Raw genomic sequence first — 16,128 nt, 5'->3', positions numbered from 1 at the left:
GGCGTGGCACGAGAGTCTCTTCGACAGTCGCATGGTAGTCATACCTACGTAGGCGCCGCTGCATTCGCGGACTGGCATGTATACTGGTACACTACATGCGTCTGCTTCAGGGGTTCTCGTACCTGTGGAGAGGGGTTATTTTTCATAATAAGATCGCGCGGTCCTTCCGATTCTGGTAATATATGATTAGGTCGATATTCTTGGTGTCGTCAGTCGGGGATACATTATCAGAAATAATTTTCTTAATGGCGTCCTCTTCTTCACGGTAATGGGAACTCATGAAGGCTTTGTAGTACAGTTTGATATTATCCTGGGGGCGGGGCTGCGGGCTCTCACTACCGTACCATTTCTCCAGGCCTGTGCGGACTTCCTTGCTGATTAATTTATTTTGAGTACCCGTTATTCACAAGTACTTGGGAGGCGCGGTCGAGTTCCTGTGAGTGTCCTGCCAGGTTGAGCAGTGGGAGAGGGCCCTCCTGACGAAGGCCCTGACGGTGGTGCTTTTGAATCTGGCGGGGCACTCGCTTTCTCAGTTGAGGCAAAGTCCTAAATTGGTTTTCTTTGTGTAGAGCTGAAGTACGGAGACCGTCTTCCGTCTTGCTTACAGGAACGTCGAGGAAGGGGAGCCGATCGTCGGAGCTGCGTTCGACTGTGTAATTCAGCACACTACACTGCTGAAATGCTTGACGGAGGGCTTCTACCTCATCCTCGGCGTCGACTTGCACAAAGATGTCGTCAATATAACGTCCATATCTGCGGGGTTGCTGCATCCTGGCGAAGAGCCATTCCTCCACGGTGCCCATATAAAAGTTAGCGAAGAGAACCCCCAGTGAGGAGCCCATCGCCACGCCGTCCTTTTGGCGGAACATCTGGCCACGGTGGCTGGAGAAAGGGGCCTTCTTCGTGCATATCTCCAGCAGCGTAACGGAGCGAGGCTTCCGGTATGTTGAGGGGCGCCGTCGACTGATTCCTGTAGACACGATCAAGGATTATATTTATGGTTTCGTCGACAGGCACGTTCGTAAATAGGGGACTCTACATCCAGCGAGGCGATAATCCCGGTACCAGGGGCGTCCTTGATGGCTTCTAAGAACTCTGCCGAGACTGCAGGCTGTACCGACTCAGGACGTAAGGGGTCAAAATTTGGTTGAGGCGTTTAGCCAAGGCGTACGTAGGGGCGCGGGTCTGGCTGATGATCGGCCGGAGGGGGTTTTCTTGTTTGTGGGTTTTTACATTGCCATATAAATAACCCAGGCTGTAGTCTCCTTGTATGGGCGGGAGGTGCACAACATTTGTTGCAGCATTCACTGCGCTGATGACTCCGTTAGCTTCCCTCTTGATGTCGTCTGTCGGGTTCCTCGTCAGGCGCTCGAACTTGCTCTTGTCAGACAAAATAGCATCCAGCTTCTCGTGATATTCGGCAGTATCAATCAAGACGAAGGCTGCTGTCTTGTCCGCGCGTCGCACGTGATGTTCACTTTCTCCTTCAGTTCCTTCGCTGCTTTCTTCATCTTCTTGGTGAGGATCCCGCTGGAGTGCGAGCCCCTCTCTGTAAGAGCTTCAGCAAGTTAGGACGGGGGTTGAAGGGCGTCGGTAGTTCTCACGATGCTCCGGGCTTCGAGTTGCTGGATGGAGTCTAGGAGCAACTCGATTTCGAGTTGCTCCTAGCATACATATACAGTAGAGCCTCGGTTCTCGACGATAATTCGTTCCAGAAGGAGCGTCGAAATTCGATTATTTCGAGAAATGAATCAAGTTTTCCCATAAGAAAATAACTGAAAATGGATTAATCCGTTCTTGACCATCAGTTATTACCCTAACCTTGCCTTTTTATACAATACATTACATGTAAATTACAACTAAATAAGTTAAAAGTTAAATAAATATCATGTTAAACGTATATTTATAATTTTAAATGTATAATACACAGTATAAAAGAAAACTAGCCTGTGTCCAACTGATTGTTGACCAAGATCCATAGGCTACCTAGGTAAATAGTAAGTAGAACGTAGTGTAGTTGGGTAGGCATAAAACGTGTTGCTAACCTAATAAAAACATTGAAAAGCAGTCTAATTATTACAGTAAATTAATAAACTATTAAAATTAAACCCAATTTATATTTATCAAAAACTTGCAAAAATTTGCCTAAAGTCGGCATTTAAGGATGTAACAAACCATAGCGCAGCCCTGGTGGTTTTTATATTGGGACTATAGTAGTAAAGAAACCATATCTCGCTATAAGCCTAAAAACATTTACATTCGATATTAATTTATTGTAAATCTTTTACGGAGTCGACTGCAATACTGTATACAAAATCGCTTGAAAATTATCTTTCAGTAAATGTAATGTTATGATACTAACGATTTTGTTTCATTAAATGGTCCTTATAAAAAAGGTTTGTTAAGTGCGTCTTTTACGGCAAATTGTCCAATATCTGGGCTGGTTTCAAGCTTATTGGACTTTGACAATGATTATGGTACTGCATGTTTCATATATACGTACGCATAAGTAAAAGAATCTTCTTAATGTCTTTAATTACTATACCATTACGTACCAGCATCTCTTGAGTTTAATATCAAGCTAACCTCTTTTTTTCTTCTTTCTTTTTAAGACGACGCTTATAAACGAAGCATACAGATTGCGTTCGTTACCGCGCATGCGTTTGCCATCTGTAAACTGTGTCACTACCAGACCTCATACGTAAACATTGACATCTTTTTTACAGTAGACAAAAAAGAATCGTCTTAATTTCTATAATTATCTATACCATAGCGGCTTCTCTGATTAAGCTAAGGCTAACTTCCTCTTTACCAGCAAGCTTAACAAAGATTAAGATTGCGTTCGCTACCGAACGGCACACGTTACGTATGTGACAGTGGTTTCACTACCAAATCTCACACGTAAACAATGACGTATTTTTACAGTAGACATAAAAGAATCTACTTAATTTCTATAATTAATGTATACCGTAGCGGACTCTGAGTTAACCTAAGGCTAACCTCTTCTTTACCGGCACGCTTAAAAACAGCTTAGATTGCGTTGCTACCGAACCGAACAATGTTACGTATGTAACTGGTTCACTACCAAATCTTACACGTAAACATTAACGTATTACAGTACGACATAAAAGATTCTTCTTAATTTCTTAATTACTACGCACTTAATATGGCATAGTGGCTTCTCTGATATAAACTATGACTAACTTCTTTTTTACCGGAAAGATTAACAAAGCTTAAAGATTGCATTCGCTACCGAACCGCACATGTAACCTACGTACGTAACATTGCCTTCATTCCAAACCTAACACTTAAATACGTATTGCATTGCTACTGAACTCGCGCTCCTCAAGTGTGAGCATGGTTTTAGAATATGTCTACGCTTGAAAAAAAAATCAAGCAAGGCTGCTTGATTAAATCTTTTTTTCGCTCATCACTTTTCATGCAGAGGAGAGGTTAGACGAAAACTTAAGGTTTATTTTGGAGTTGGAAATGATGGAAACATTTTGAAGAAGGAAAACGCTTTCCATTATTTCAGAGATTAACAATAGCAAAGATTTTAATAGATATCCAGTAGTAATGTTGGGACCCATGATGAATCAAAAGGTAATTGCGTATAGAGTTGATACCACCGAAAAAGCAAACGAAATGCGCGCAAGGTGTACAAGACACGACACGTTTGAATGTTTGTAAACATTAGTTGCGGACTTTAAACAATGCTGAGTGGCGTCACCAGTGTTACCAACCGTTTTGCTAAATTATGCTAGTCGGTCCAAGCAAGAATTTATGCCAAATATGGTGCAATTTTGTGCCAGAATTATGCTATTAATCTATCATTATCTCATTTCTCTAATACATTTGAGCTAAACAACTATGTAATGGAAATTTAAAACATTTATATATTAGGTGAAATGATAAAAGTGACGAACAGACAATATTATAACTAATAATTTGATGATCTTTACATGTTAGGAAACTCGTAATAAAACACCATTTTTCTTTAATAGATCACATACGCAATCACTAGTACACTATTTGATATGCAATCACTATTATACTATTTGACAAATGTGTGAAGATCACACATACAAATGTGAAGAAAAACAACAAATTTTACTTATTACTGCATCATTATCATGCCACTCAGAACCATTTTTCTTTAACAGGTCACATAAACAATTAATAAATACTTGAAAATGTTGTGAAAATTACTTCAAATATAACATTTTGTTATTTACTGATATTTACTGAAAAATTAAAACTAAAAAAAAAAGGTAAACAAACAAACCAGTCTCTACTCAAGAAGAAAAACATACGTACTTATTACTTGATCATTATCATGCCCCATGAAACACTATTTTTCTTTAACAGATCACATACATAATGAATAAATACTTGAAAATTGTGTGAAAATCACTTCAGACATAATTAAAATTTTGATTATTACTGAAAAAATAAAACTTAAAAAGGGAAAAAAAAAGAAGAAAAAAAGTTAAATTTCGTTTACTCATGAAGCAAAAAACATTATTAAAAAAGGAAAAAAAGTAATTCTTTACTCAGGAAGAAAAAACATTATTAACACTTTACTGATCGTTTTGTCATGCCACTGTGGGTATTTATTTAATATTCACAAAAACAAATTTAACATTCCTTAGTTGGGTTCAAACTTAGCAATTAACTCATTTGTTTGTGCTGCTTTTGAGGCAATTTCACTTGTAGATACATTCACTATAGCTGTGTATGAAATTGAGGAATTTTCTGCATTTTATTTAAAATAGTGAAAATACATTCTAAAATTGTACTAGAACCCTAAGTGTGAAAGAAATTATGCTAAGCTCCAATTCTTGGGTCAAATTGTGCTAAAAAACATGAAATTATGCTACATTTGGTAGCACTGATGGATGACGCCAACTAGCGGCGGCTGGCGAAACAGTTTTTGTTTACAAACATCATATGGTCGGGGGTCGGAAACTGGTTTTTGGTTGAAAACAGATACAAAGTTTTATTGGAAATTTAGTGGCGAAATCCGATTATGTCGATTACTAATACGGTCGTGAACCGGGTCTCTACTGTATAACGAAGATATCTCTAAGGCAACTAATTTTTATTTAAGTCTGTAATTATATCTTTGAGGTCATTCTTAAACATGTTACAAATACAAGGGTCTAAATGAAACAGGCCACGACTAATATTGAAATTACAGTGAGAAGTAAGTAGTATAAAGCAGATTCTAAAAGATTTCGTGATAGGACATCTTTTGACCTTGCAATTACTGAACTACCAATCCAATTTATTCGGTGGTTGTTTTCACTTAAATGAATGAATATTGCATTAGATGTTTGCCCAGTTTTTACAGAATATTTATGCTGGCTTAACCTTACTTCTAAGCCCTTGCTCGACTGTCCGAGATAAAATGAGGGACAATCCATACATGGAATTTTATATATTATGTTGTTGCTTTCTCTGTGGCCATTTTTTATTAACATTCCTTTTAGTGTGTTATTATAGGAAAAAACAAGGTTGACCTTAAAGGTTTTTAACAATGATTTAATGGTTGCAAATCCGTTAAAATAAGGCAAACTGAGAATGTTCTTAGAATTTTCTTTCTCCGTGTTACTTACACTATAAAACTTTTTTTTGTGGGCTTTATTATAACAAATATCCAATATATGTAAAGGATAACATAAATCTTTCCCTATTTTTCTTATATATTCAATTTCTTGATCCAAATATTGGGGACTGACAATGTGCAATGCTCGTAAAACATAGAAGAACCAGACCCCCCACCCCCCCCCCCCACGAATAGTTAGAATCCGCGAATGTTTGGAACCCACCTCTAAAAATGCTCATAAACTCCTATCCTGAACATGCAAACACCAAAGTATCCCTAAAAAGACCATCCTTCATCAAATTATACATAAATACATACTATTTGTACGTAACATGCATGACACTTAGTTACGTATGTAAAAATAATTCAGTCCCCCTATAAGTAATTCAGTTATGCATGTTTTCGGTTTTATACTGTTACTATTTGAGACATCTATTTTCTTTTTACAATGGAAACAATTGTATGTTGAAATCACAACAATACCAAATGGCTATTCTTAAAAGTATTGTCCATACATCAAAGTATACCAAATTATGAAATTGGTATTATTAATATCATTTTAAAGTCATCTTAAACATTTTACCATTAGAAATATATAAACAGCCAATAGCAGAGAGAGAGAGAGAGAGAGAAGAGAGAGAGAGATAGAGAGAGAGAGAGAGAGAGAGAGAGAGAGAGAATACTCCTTACGATTTCAATAGATTGAAATGAACGTCTGTAGGCAAATTTTTTCCCCCTCCCCCTCCCATAAATACATATATTTCTCCAGAGAGATAGAGAAGAAATAGAAACACCAAATGTAATCCCTTATGTACCATCCTGCATCAAATTTACCTTAAATTATTATCATATTACTGTATTAATCTTAGAGATTGTATTAATATAATTTCAAAGTAATCACAAATATTAGTAGCCTTAAAGGATACGTACGTATAACACTTGCAGCCGAGAGAGAGAGAGAGAGAGAGAGAGAGCGAGAGATAGAGAGAGGAGAGTGAAGAGAGAGAGAGAGAAGGAGAGAGAGAGGATTTACATAACACCATTAATTCGTTGACAATTGTATGGCATTGTTACTTTCCCAGCTCCGAGCGTCACTGGAATTAAGGTAGGGAAATTGATACAGAAAAAGACAAAGAGAAGAATTTTCATTTGAAATTAGTTATCTTATTATTACTGCTTCTATTATTATATTATTATTATTTGACAATAAAATAAACATGTGCATCTACCATAAAAAATTCTCTCATCTCAGTAGAAAAGAGGAGTTATCCTTACAACTGAAATGGAAAGGTCATTTTCATCTCTTTTAAAATACTAACATTATGATTTGTATTACAGTTTTATTATTATTATTATTATTATTAAATAACTGAAATTATCAATAAACATTTTACATACTAGTTACCATAAAAAAATTCTTTCCATCTCTGGGTAAGAGAGAGAGAGAAGAGAGGAGAAGAGAAGATAGAGAGATAGAGGGGGGGGGGGGAAATTTCATGAGCACTTGATGGCAGCAACAAAACAGCTCCTCCCCCCCCCCCCCTCCTGTCACTTAACTTGATATGTTATATCTGACAGGTTTTAGTAACCTGGAGTTAGACTCGAAAGAGGACTGGGATTTCCTTCATTCTTCCATAATTTTTTAGATTTATAAGCTAAAATCTTACTAATTCACTATGGTATTTTCTTTAATGAATTGATATTATTGCTGTATAAATTAATATTAATATTTGAAAATAGTAAATCATTTATTTATCATACAAAAAAACATACATCTTTGTGGTGTAGAGAGAGAGAGAGAATTATTATTTTTATTATGTGCTATCGTTTAAACTTATTAAACTTACTAATACAGTATTAATCAAAATTAATATTTGAAAATTAGTAAATCATTTTTGTATCATAAAAATGTATTTAGTCATGAAAATAAACTTCAAAATACACTAATTAGTGATTATTTTCGCCAGCAAATTCCACGAATGGGCGAGTCCGTCCGCAAATAATTTTCTAGATAGGTTCCAAAGAAAAATCCGCGAATGTGTGAGCCTGCGAATACGGGGGGACCACTGTGTGTGTGTGTGTGTGTGTATATATATATATATATATATATACCGTATATTTCGGCGTATAAGTCGACCCTTTAGCCCCAAAAAATCATGCCAAAATTAGGGGGTCGACTTATCTAACGGTAACAAAAAGTGAATCTTTATTATTTTGGCATATCGGTACGGGAATCCAGGCTTTACAGATGGCTAATAACAATGTCAGCCTTGTTGAGGTAACTATGTATGTAAATACCAGTATTAAAAACATTTCACAATGTAATACGACAATAATAATACATTAGAACATCCATTTCCTTAAATAAAAATGCAAAAAAATCAAAGTAACTTGAAAAAACCCAATCGCGCAGCAAGTGTAAACATTGCGTAGCCATTTGCAGTAAAGTAATTGAGAAGGATGCGTTCACTCTGACAGTTTTTATTTACCGGGGTATTGTTCAAAAACATTTATGGTATGAAATCCTTATTTATCACTTTAAATAAAATAAAATAAAATGCATTTAATAGTAAATATGTATTTAAAATCCTTCAAAATTATTTGAGTCATCGTCACTTGAATTAAATAATTCATCAAACAAATTATCATTCACGGTTTCATCATAAGGATCCCAGTTTGAATCTGGTGAATCAACTGCAGGTTCGTTTTCCCCTCAAATGAGCCTGTTTATGCCATAGAAGAACCAATGGTCAAGGAATATTCCAACATAATAATAAAATACCGGCACGTCGTTTTAACAACCCAATCAAAACATTAACTTGAGTGGCAGTTTGTACATACATATATACGTAGGCTGTTATGCAGCGTTAGTTAGCGCTTTGTTTGTTTACATTACACTCGAGTAACGTATCTTTCGTTTCGTCATTTCTAATCATATTTGCCGGTATTCATCTTTTATATATTACACAGATTTGTTAATATACCGAGTATATCACCTGTATTTCTTATGGTAAGTAGAGCAATATATCTACCGTAATAACATTCAGGTTATTTTATATGATACGTTTTACCTGCTACTTATTTGGAGCGTACGGTTGGCCTCACTTTTATAGGTCGACTAATGTACCCGATATTAGTTAAAATCATAAAATTTACTCAGAATTGGGGGGTCGACTTATCTTCCGGTCGACTTATACGCCGAAATATATGGTATATATATATATATATATTATATATATATATACACACAGTGGTACCTCGGTTCATGAACTTAATTTGTTCAAGAATACTGTTCCTGACTCAAAAAATTCGTAACCTGAATCAACTTTCCCCATTTATAATCATGTAAAAACAAATAATTCGTTCAAACCTCTGAAACACTTTATTTTCCTTCCATTTTTTATGGTTTTTTGGCACAAAGTTATGCTTTACTTCACTGCATTCAATAACATTGTATGTATGTTTATATTATGTATAATAAAATACAAAGAGCAATGTTTCGGTTTGGAAATCTGCTGCAATTATGAGGTAAGTTTATTTTGATGAACTCTAATCAGAGCAGTTTTCTTGCTTCTAGTTAGCAAAAATGAATCTTTAGATACTCTTGATATGAGCAAGGTAATTTTAAGTTTTACAAAGTGTTCTCAAGTTGAAATATCACTCGAATATGTATCGTTGTCAATGAAATGTAGTTTTTTCGTTAATAGATGGGGTAGTTTTTTTCGTTAATAGATGGGGCTGAGGGCTTGTTTATTGCGTAAAATAAATGAACAAGCTGTGTTCGACATTTTCACTTAATTTCATCAGAATACTACAAGCCCTACATACCTATCTTTTATCGGAGTGAAAACAGTAAAATGTGTTCTTTCATGACAAATAGTTATGATTAAGATACGTTTCTCTCAAATTTTGTTTACGGTCGAGTTTGATAGTTGTGGGAGTTTTCATCCATGTTGCCAATGCACAAAATTAGTGGTTAGTAGATGAAATTCTTTCCTCAGCTTCAGCTACAACTTGCACCTTAAATTCAGCAGTAAAGGCTGTCCCCAGCTTAAAACAGGTTTGGCTTACGATGTTCTAAGGTTATGACGCTTTTATATTATATTTATCAGGAATTATTTCCAAGTTTACGACGCCAATCTGACGGAAGAAATGACTCCAAAAATGCAAAATAATTAATATTTGAAGATTTTTTTTTAAAGAAAAATGCAATACAAATGCAGTTTTCATAGTTTCTAATTCACCCAAAGCATTAAAAGTAAGATTTTCTTAGGATTTTTTAATGATTTTTCGGCATACGATGTGTCTCAACAACGGAACGCCCGTCGTAAGCCGAGGGTTGCCTGTGTATGCCCTTGCTTATATTTTCTCCATAGCGAATAGGTTGTTATCGGATTTGGTTGTTCATAGCAAATCAGCTGTTTCTAGCCGTATACATTTACACAACAATATACCTTTTTCAACATACTGTAATACCACGAACTTGGCACGGTCTCTGAAATTGCTAATAAATATTTACTTCTAGGGTTTGAACACTAAATATGACCCTATACTATTATAAAATTTTAATAAATATGATTTAGCTATAGGAGCTAATTTTTCTATCATTTCAAATGATATTTTATCATATCCTGGTGCGGAGGAATGACAGGAGTTGATGGCATTATCTAGTTCATCCATGTTGAAAATATAATTATATTCCAGGTCTTCAAGAGTTTCAAAATTGAGTATATTATATTTTCTTTTTTGTTTTCTGATATTTTGAAAATGTACATCTAGGCTGGAGTAAGCACTGATGTTTTCAAAATGCTTTCCAATTATATTTGATATTTCATAAGTATCGTGGTATATTTTTCCAATTAAATGTATTGCACTTCTTGGAGGTCTTATATGTTTTCCATTGATTTTCCTTATCTTTTGCCAGATATCCCTTGTGGATGTGTTTGAAGATAGGTTTGAATCATATTCTTTCCATGATGCGATTTTTTCACCTATTACTGTTTATCTAAATTTGGCTGTATATTTGTTATATAGTGGTTTAACGTGGTTAATTGTTATGTTTGTTATAACTATTTTGTTTAATATGTTTATATTATAGGAAATTTTGTTGAGTGATTTAAGGCGTGTTTTGAGTCTGTTAAGATTGCAACCCAATATTTTACTTAAGGTTGTTAAGGTTGGGTTCCACCATGGGACAGGGGATTTTGTGGAATGTGATTTGGTTTTTGGAATACTTTTATCTGCAGCATTTATTATGAAGTTTGAAAAGGATTCACATGTAGTATTGTGATCTTCATTATGTGGGAATGGTGGTATGTTTTGAGTGTATAGGAAATATCTATCCCAGTTAGCTTTATGGATATTATATCTTGTAGGTGGCAATATTTTGATATTACTTAAGTAGTTCAGAATGATTGGGAAATGGTCCCTTGTGTATGAATCGTCTAGGACGTTCCATTCAATTTTCTCGGCTACATCATTTGAACATAATGAAATGTCAATTGAGGAAAATGTTAGGTGTGTATTTGAAAAATATGTTGGAACTTCACTTTCATTGAGACAACACAGGTTGTGTTTCATTATAGTTTTTTCTATGTTGATTCTGGATGTGTCAGTGGGGTTATTAGAGTCCCATAAAGGATTATGTGAGTTAAAATCTCCGACTATAAGTAGGGGTTCCTGTATACTTTTGCTAAGAAGTTCAGAAAAATCACTAAAATTTGTATTGAAATTTGGTTGGTTATATAAATTACAAATACTAGTGATTTTACTTTTGTCAGGCATATACAGTTTAATCGATGTTATTTGGTATGGCATAGGTGGTACGTCGAAAGGTTCATATGTTATGCTATTATGAACGTATATGGCTGCGCCTAATTTTCCAGTTGGTGAGTAACAGGCAATTTTGTAGTGTTGGATATTTGTAAGGTTACTTCCTATATGTTGTAGACATATGCACATTGGGTTGTGGTCTGGTACGATTCTTTGTAATTCACCCAGACGTAGTCAGGTTAAGAGACCATTTATATTCCATTGAATGATTTTATATTCCATTATTGGGAGGAATTGGTGTTAAATTCTGTAAATTGATTGCTGATTTTACTTTGCCTCGTAGTTTATATGCATTTGAATTTATTTGTGGTTTTTTAATTGTTGCATTTGTATGCTGGTTATTAGATTCTGCAGTTGTTTGTTTTTCATAATTGAATATTAACAAGTCTATTTTTTATTTTATAATTTCCTTTTTGTATTTTAGGGATTCAGAACATAATTCGTTCTCATGTTGGTGTTAAAGGGCACCTCCTTAATTTAGTAAAATTGTCTATACAATTTCGTACTGTGTCCTCTGTCTTGGTAGTTAGTTGGTTATATGTACTTACAAAGCATTCATTACAACCACAAGATGAAGCATGTTTGGCAATGTTAATTATTGGTTCAGAAGTATTTGGTCTAGCTTTAGAAATTTCTGGTTTTGTAATTATATTGGTCCTTTTCTGTAGTGATAAGGACTGTTGGTTTGAGGGGCTATTTGTTTTGTTGTTGTTAATGGAATATTTGGGTCTTGTGGATGGTTCGGGGGTGATAGTTATATTTTGGTTTGGTTTAATGGTATGATTTTCGTTAGTATTATTTGATGGAATTGTAAAGAGTGATCGTTACTGTCCAGATGTTGGCTGTTTGATTGAGATTGAGGGTAATTGTGTATTTCCACTTGTGATGAGGTTAGTTTAATATCTTTTTTAAAATGTTCTCCTGTAGTTGGAGTTTCTTTGGATTTATTGTAATTTTCAATACTTACTTTTTTTCCCTAGGTGAGGTTCTTTCCACTTTTCTTTTTGCCAGTTTGATTATTATAATTATCTAACTCCTCTTCCATTGGAAGTTCTTTTCCATGGATAACTGAATCATCTATTAGTGGTGGTATTGGTTGTTGTAATATCACTTTTATTTTGGGTTTCAGTATTAATGGTATGAAATTTAGTTTCTATGTTTATATTATCTTGTTTGTTATTGTGCTGCTTGATATCTTGATTTTTAGTCACATTTGAAAAGGTGGGGTTTTTGGAAGGATTATTAACTCCTCTTACTTTTAGCTCAAGTCTGGCTTCCATGACTGACATTCCTTTCCTATTTATTAACAACTGAAGTTCTGTGTTATAATGGTAAAATGAGCACTCCTTAGATTGCGTGATGGGCTAGTCCACAACTAATTCATTTTGGTTGATTACAGTTCCAATTAGTGGTATGGTCATCTGATGCACAGACTGCACATATAGCCTTATTACGGCATCTTTTGTATGTGTGTCCATACCTTGAGCACTGTGTACATTGTAGTAGTTTTGGAATAAAAGGACGAACTTCCCTATTTTTTCCAAAAATTTTTATTTTAAATGGTAGGTCTTGGCCTGTAAATTTTATTTTGGTAATGTTGATATTTTTATTTTTATCTTCCCTACTTGAAATAGAGTATTTTTCTAAATCGTGGATATTGTTATATCTCAATTTTAAGGAGTCTAGCAGTAGTTGTTTTGAAGGAAGCTCCTGCTCGCTATTGGGTAGGAGGACTGTACCCTGTACATAATTCAATGTTTCGTGGCATGTAATTGTTACTTTTATATTATTTATTTCTGTTATACTTAACAAGGAAGTGGACTGCTTTTTACTGGTTACTTGGATAAGTCATTCATTGTCCTTGATGTTTCTGCATTCCATGTCTTGTGTTGGACATATGTTAAGTAATTTGTTTTCTAGTATAGCTGCTGAGATTTTGTTGTCAGCTTTGAGGACTGGAAATCTTGACCAGTTATCTGGTCCAAAGAGGTCATCAAAATGTACCAATGTGGGATTAAGTCAGTAATTTTAGTTTCTTTTTGGTCCTTGTTTTATGTATCTTGCTTGTCTATTATGATTTTTATATTTTTCTGTACTGTTGGGAGGATTATTTCTCTCTAATTCAGAATTATTGTTCATCATATATGGTTCCATTGTTACGATACTGGAGTTTACCTATTTATTTTTGTTTGTTTCTTTTTTATTTATGCACCCCTATTTGGTTTTATGGCTCTGCTGCTCTACTTGGAACACGGTGTTCCTTTGTATCATTTAAAGTACATTCACTACTTGTGGCAGTACCAAGGAAATTCGGGAGAGACGTGCCAATAGTCATCAACTGTGCCAGAGGTTTTCCATCATGGGGCTCAGGGGTACTCAAATAATTTATTTCAGTATTCATAAATCTGATAAAAAAAAAAATCTTGAAAAGATATCATTGGCCCTTCGCGAAGTTAAATCTTAAGCCATTGGCACAAGTGAGAAAGGACCCCCAAATGTCCGCATTCCTACCCTACCCCAAAAAGGGGATGGCATAACATGATTAGTAAGGCCCAAGTGTAAGCAGAACCCACTTGCTAGGACTAAGATTATTGCGATAATACAATTATCCCCATCCTAATCACATTATGGGAAAACTGGATAGAATGCCGAGAGTTCTACTCCTGGAACCAAGCCCCCAATGGAATCCATGGTCCAGCTCCACAGAATAGTTCCGCCTGAAAAACAGGTCCGAACATTGTTGGGTAGATGATGGATCTACCACAGTTGTCACTATTTAGCTTCAGATTTAACTCCATGTTAAGCCATGATATGTTTTCTCATTTATTTGCTTTCAAAAATTTTGGCAAAAATGGAAAAGTCCACAGATGTTAACTCTAAAATATATAAGGTCATATAGGACTCTTGGGTTCAAACCTGGGAAGAGATTCCTGAGGTTCGAGAGTTCCCTCACCACGTCAAGGTGGTCCCATAATGAGGGGGACAGATGCTAATAAGTCCCTGGATCTCACAAGTTTTTTTTTATTAATTCTACCGGTTTCCAGCTTGGCACTAGTATTATCCTAATGTTAAGACTGAAGGTTTGTTTCGTACATGAACAATTACTATTTGCAAATCTTTGTTATACATGTTTTTTCTAATAATTCAAATTTTATTTTGTAAAACTATAATTCCAGCTTACACTACATCATAACAGATAAGAACTAAAATCAGTAACAAATTCTATGTATATTTGTTGTAAAATACTTAAGAGAGATCTTTGAGGCATAAATGTTTTTTCTAATATTTCTTTGCAAAATCACAATTATAGTTATAGCTGACGGCTGACTTACTATCATAAAAGATAAGAACTACAACCAACAGCAATCCATGGGTGAATTTATGAAACAATAAAGAGACTTCATGGAAGAAAGGGGAGTATGACATTCCCCTAGGAGTCCAGAACATAACAAACCTCATGAGACCCCCATTTGGCTAAAGGGACCTGAAAGTTCAGTTGCCAAGTTATTTATAGCTCATTGAAGTAATGGAAACACTCTGCCGCTTGATCTAGCCAAATCATATGGTGTGTGATACTGATGCTCACCATGAGTGAATCAGTCAACCACTCAAAGCCTGTTATTGCCACTCATATGATGGTATCCATCCATGAAGTCTTACAAAACACAGAAATTTGGATTATAATAAAATGATTTTTCTTCCCACTAAAATTTGATTGCCTCAACGTTACACACCGTCAAGTTTTCTTATATATTTATTTCTTTCAATTTCTGCTTTCCACAAAAATTATGGGCACCTTTAATTCTCATTACTGTTATTCCAGATACTTAATAAGGGTACCACCTCTCAGTAGACATCAATAAATGTTCTCATTTTTAGTGCACCTTTGGCTCAAGCTCATCTACTTTACCTTTTACTTCTCATCTATTTCATTTGACTATTCAATTTCTTTCATTTTACCTTGCTCAATTTTCACATTTTATTTATTAACAAATACTTTGGGTAAGCCCCAATGTAAATCTGGAAAAGTGACTTGGCGCTTTCATGATCATAAAGACTGAAAATTGGCAGACAAAAATGTAATTAAATACTATGTTGCCTTAATTTAAAGAAAAACATGAAATTCTAAAAAAACTTTAAACATATGAAGTAACTTCCAAAACTGAAGACTAGACTGATTAAGTGAGATTTATGTATGCTGCATAACGACTGCTTTATGAAGTTGGACATGATTAATATGAAATAAAAATAAACAGGAAAATCTTTTTAAAAAATAAAGCATTTAGTCTAAACATACTAAAATACATTCAGAAGATTGTAATTCCATGGAAAGTCATAAATCTGGCTAAAAAACAACAAAAGACTTATATTTGTGATCCTGAAAAAGGAATTTTGCAAAATGCCTTCATTTCATGAGTAGAGGCTAAAAGGAAAAAAATCTTACTTTTTCTGCAGGTTCCTCTTTTTCTTCACTGTTAGATTCTTGAGTTTTGGAGTCTGATAACTTATTGTTTAATCTTCTGCCACTTTTGTAACCCTTTCGTATAGATGGCAAACCTGTAAGCATTAATAAAGCATTGAAAAAAATTACTGCATACAAACCACCTTCCTTATCTCTCAGCATTCTCAAGAATGGTGGTTGAATGATTGCAATTGTTTGTTTACATTAAGCCATAAGCCAAGCTCAA

General features: G+C 34.8%; 1 pseudogene; it reads right to left on the bottom strand.

Moving 5' to 3' along the window:
- The window catches only part of LOC135213885 (uncharacterized), a 244,949-nt pseudogene that overhangs the window by 176,669 nt on the left and 52,152 nt on the right, over positions 1–16,128 (bottom strand).

The sequence above is a fragment of the Macrobrachium nipponense genome, chromosome 43 (assembly GCF_015104395.2).
Source record: "Macrobrachium nipponense isolate FS-2020 chromosome 43, ASM1510439v2, whole genome shotgun sequence".
Taxonomy (NCBI): domain Eukaryota; kingdom Metazoa; phylum Arthropoda; class Malacostraca; order Decapoda; family Palaemonidae; genus Macrobrachium; species Macrobrachium nipponense.
This window is presented reverse-complemented; position numbering and strand designations above follow the sequence as displayed.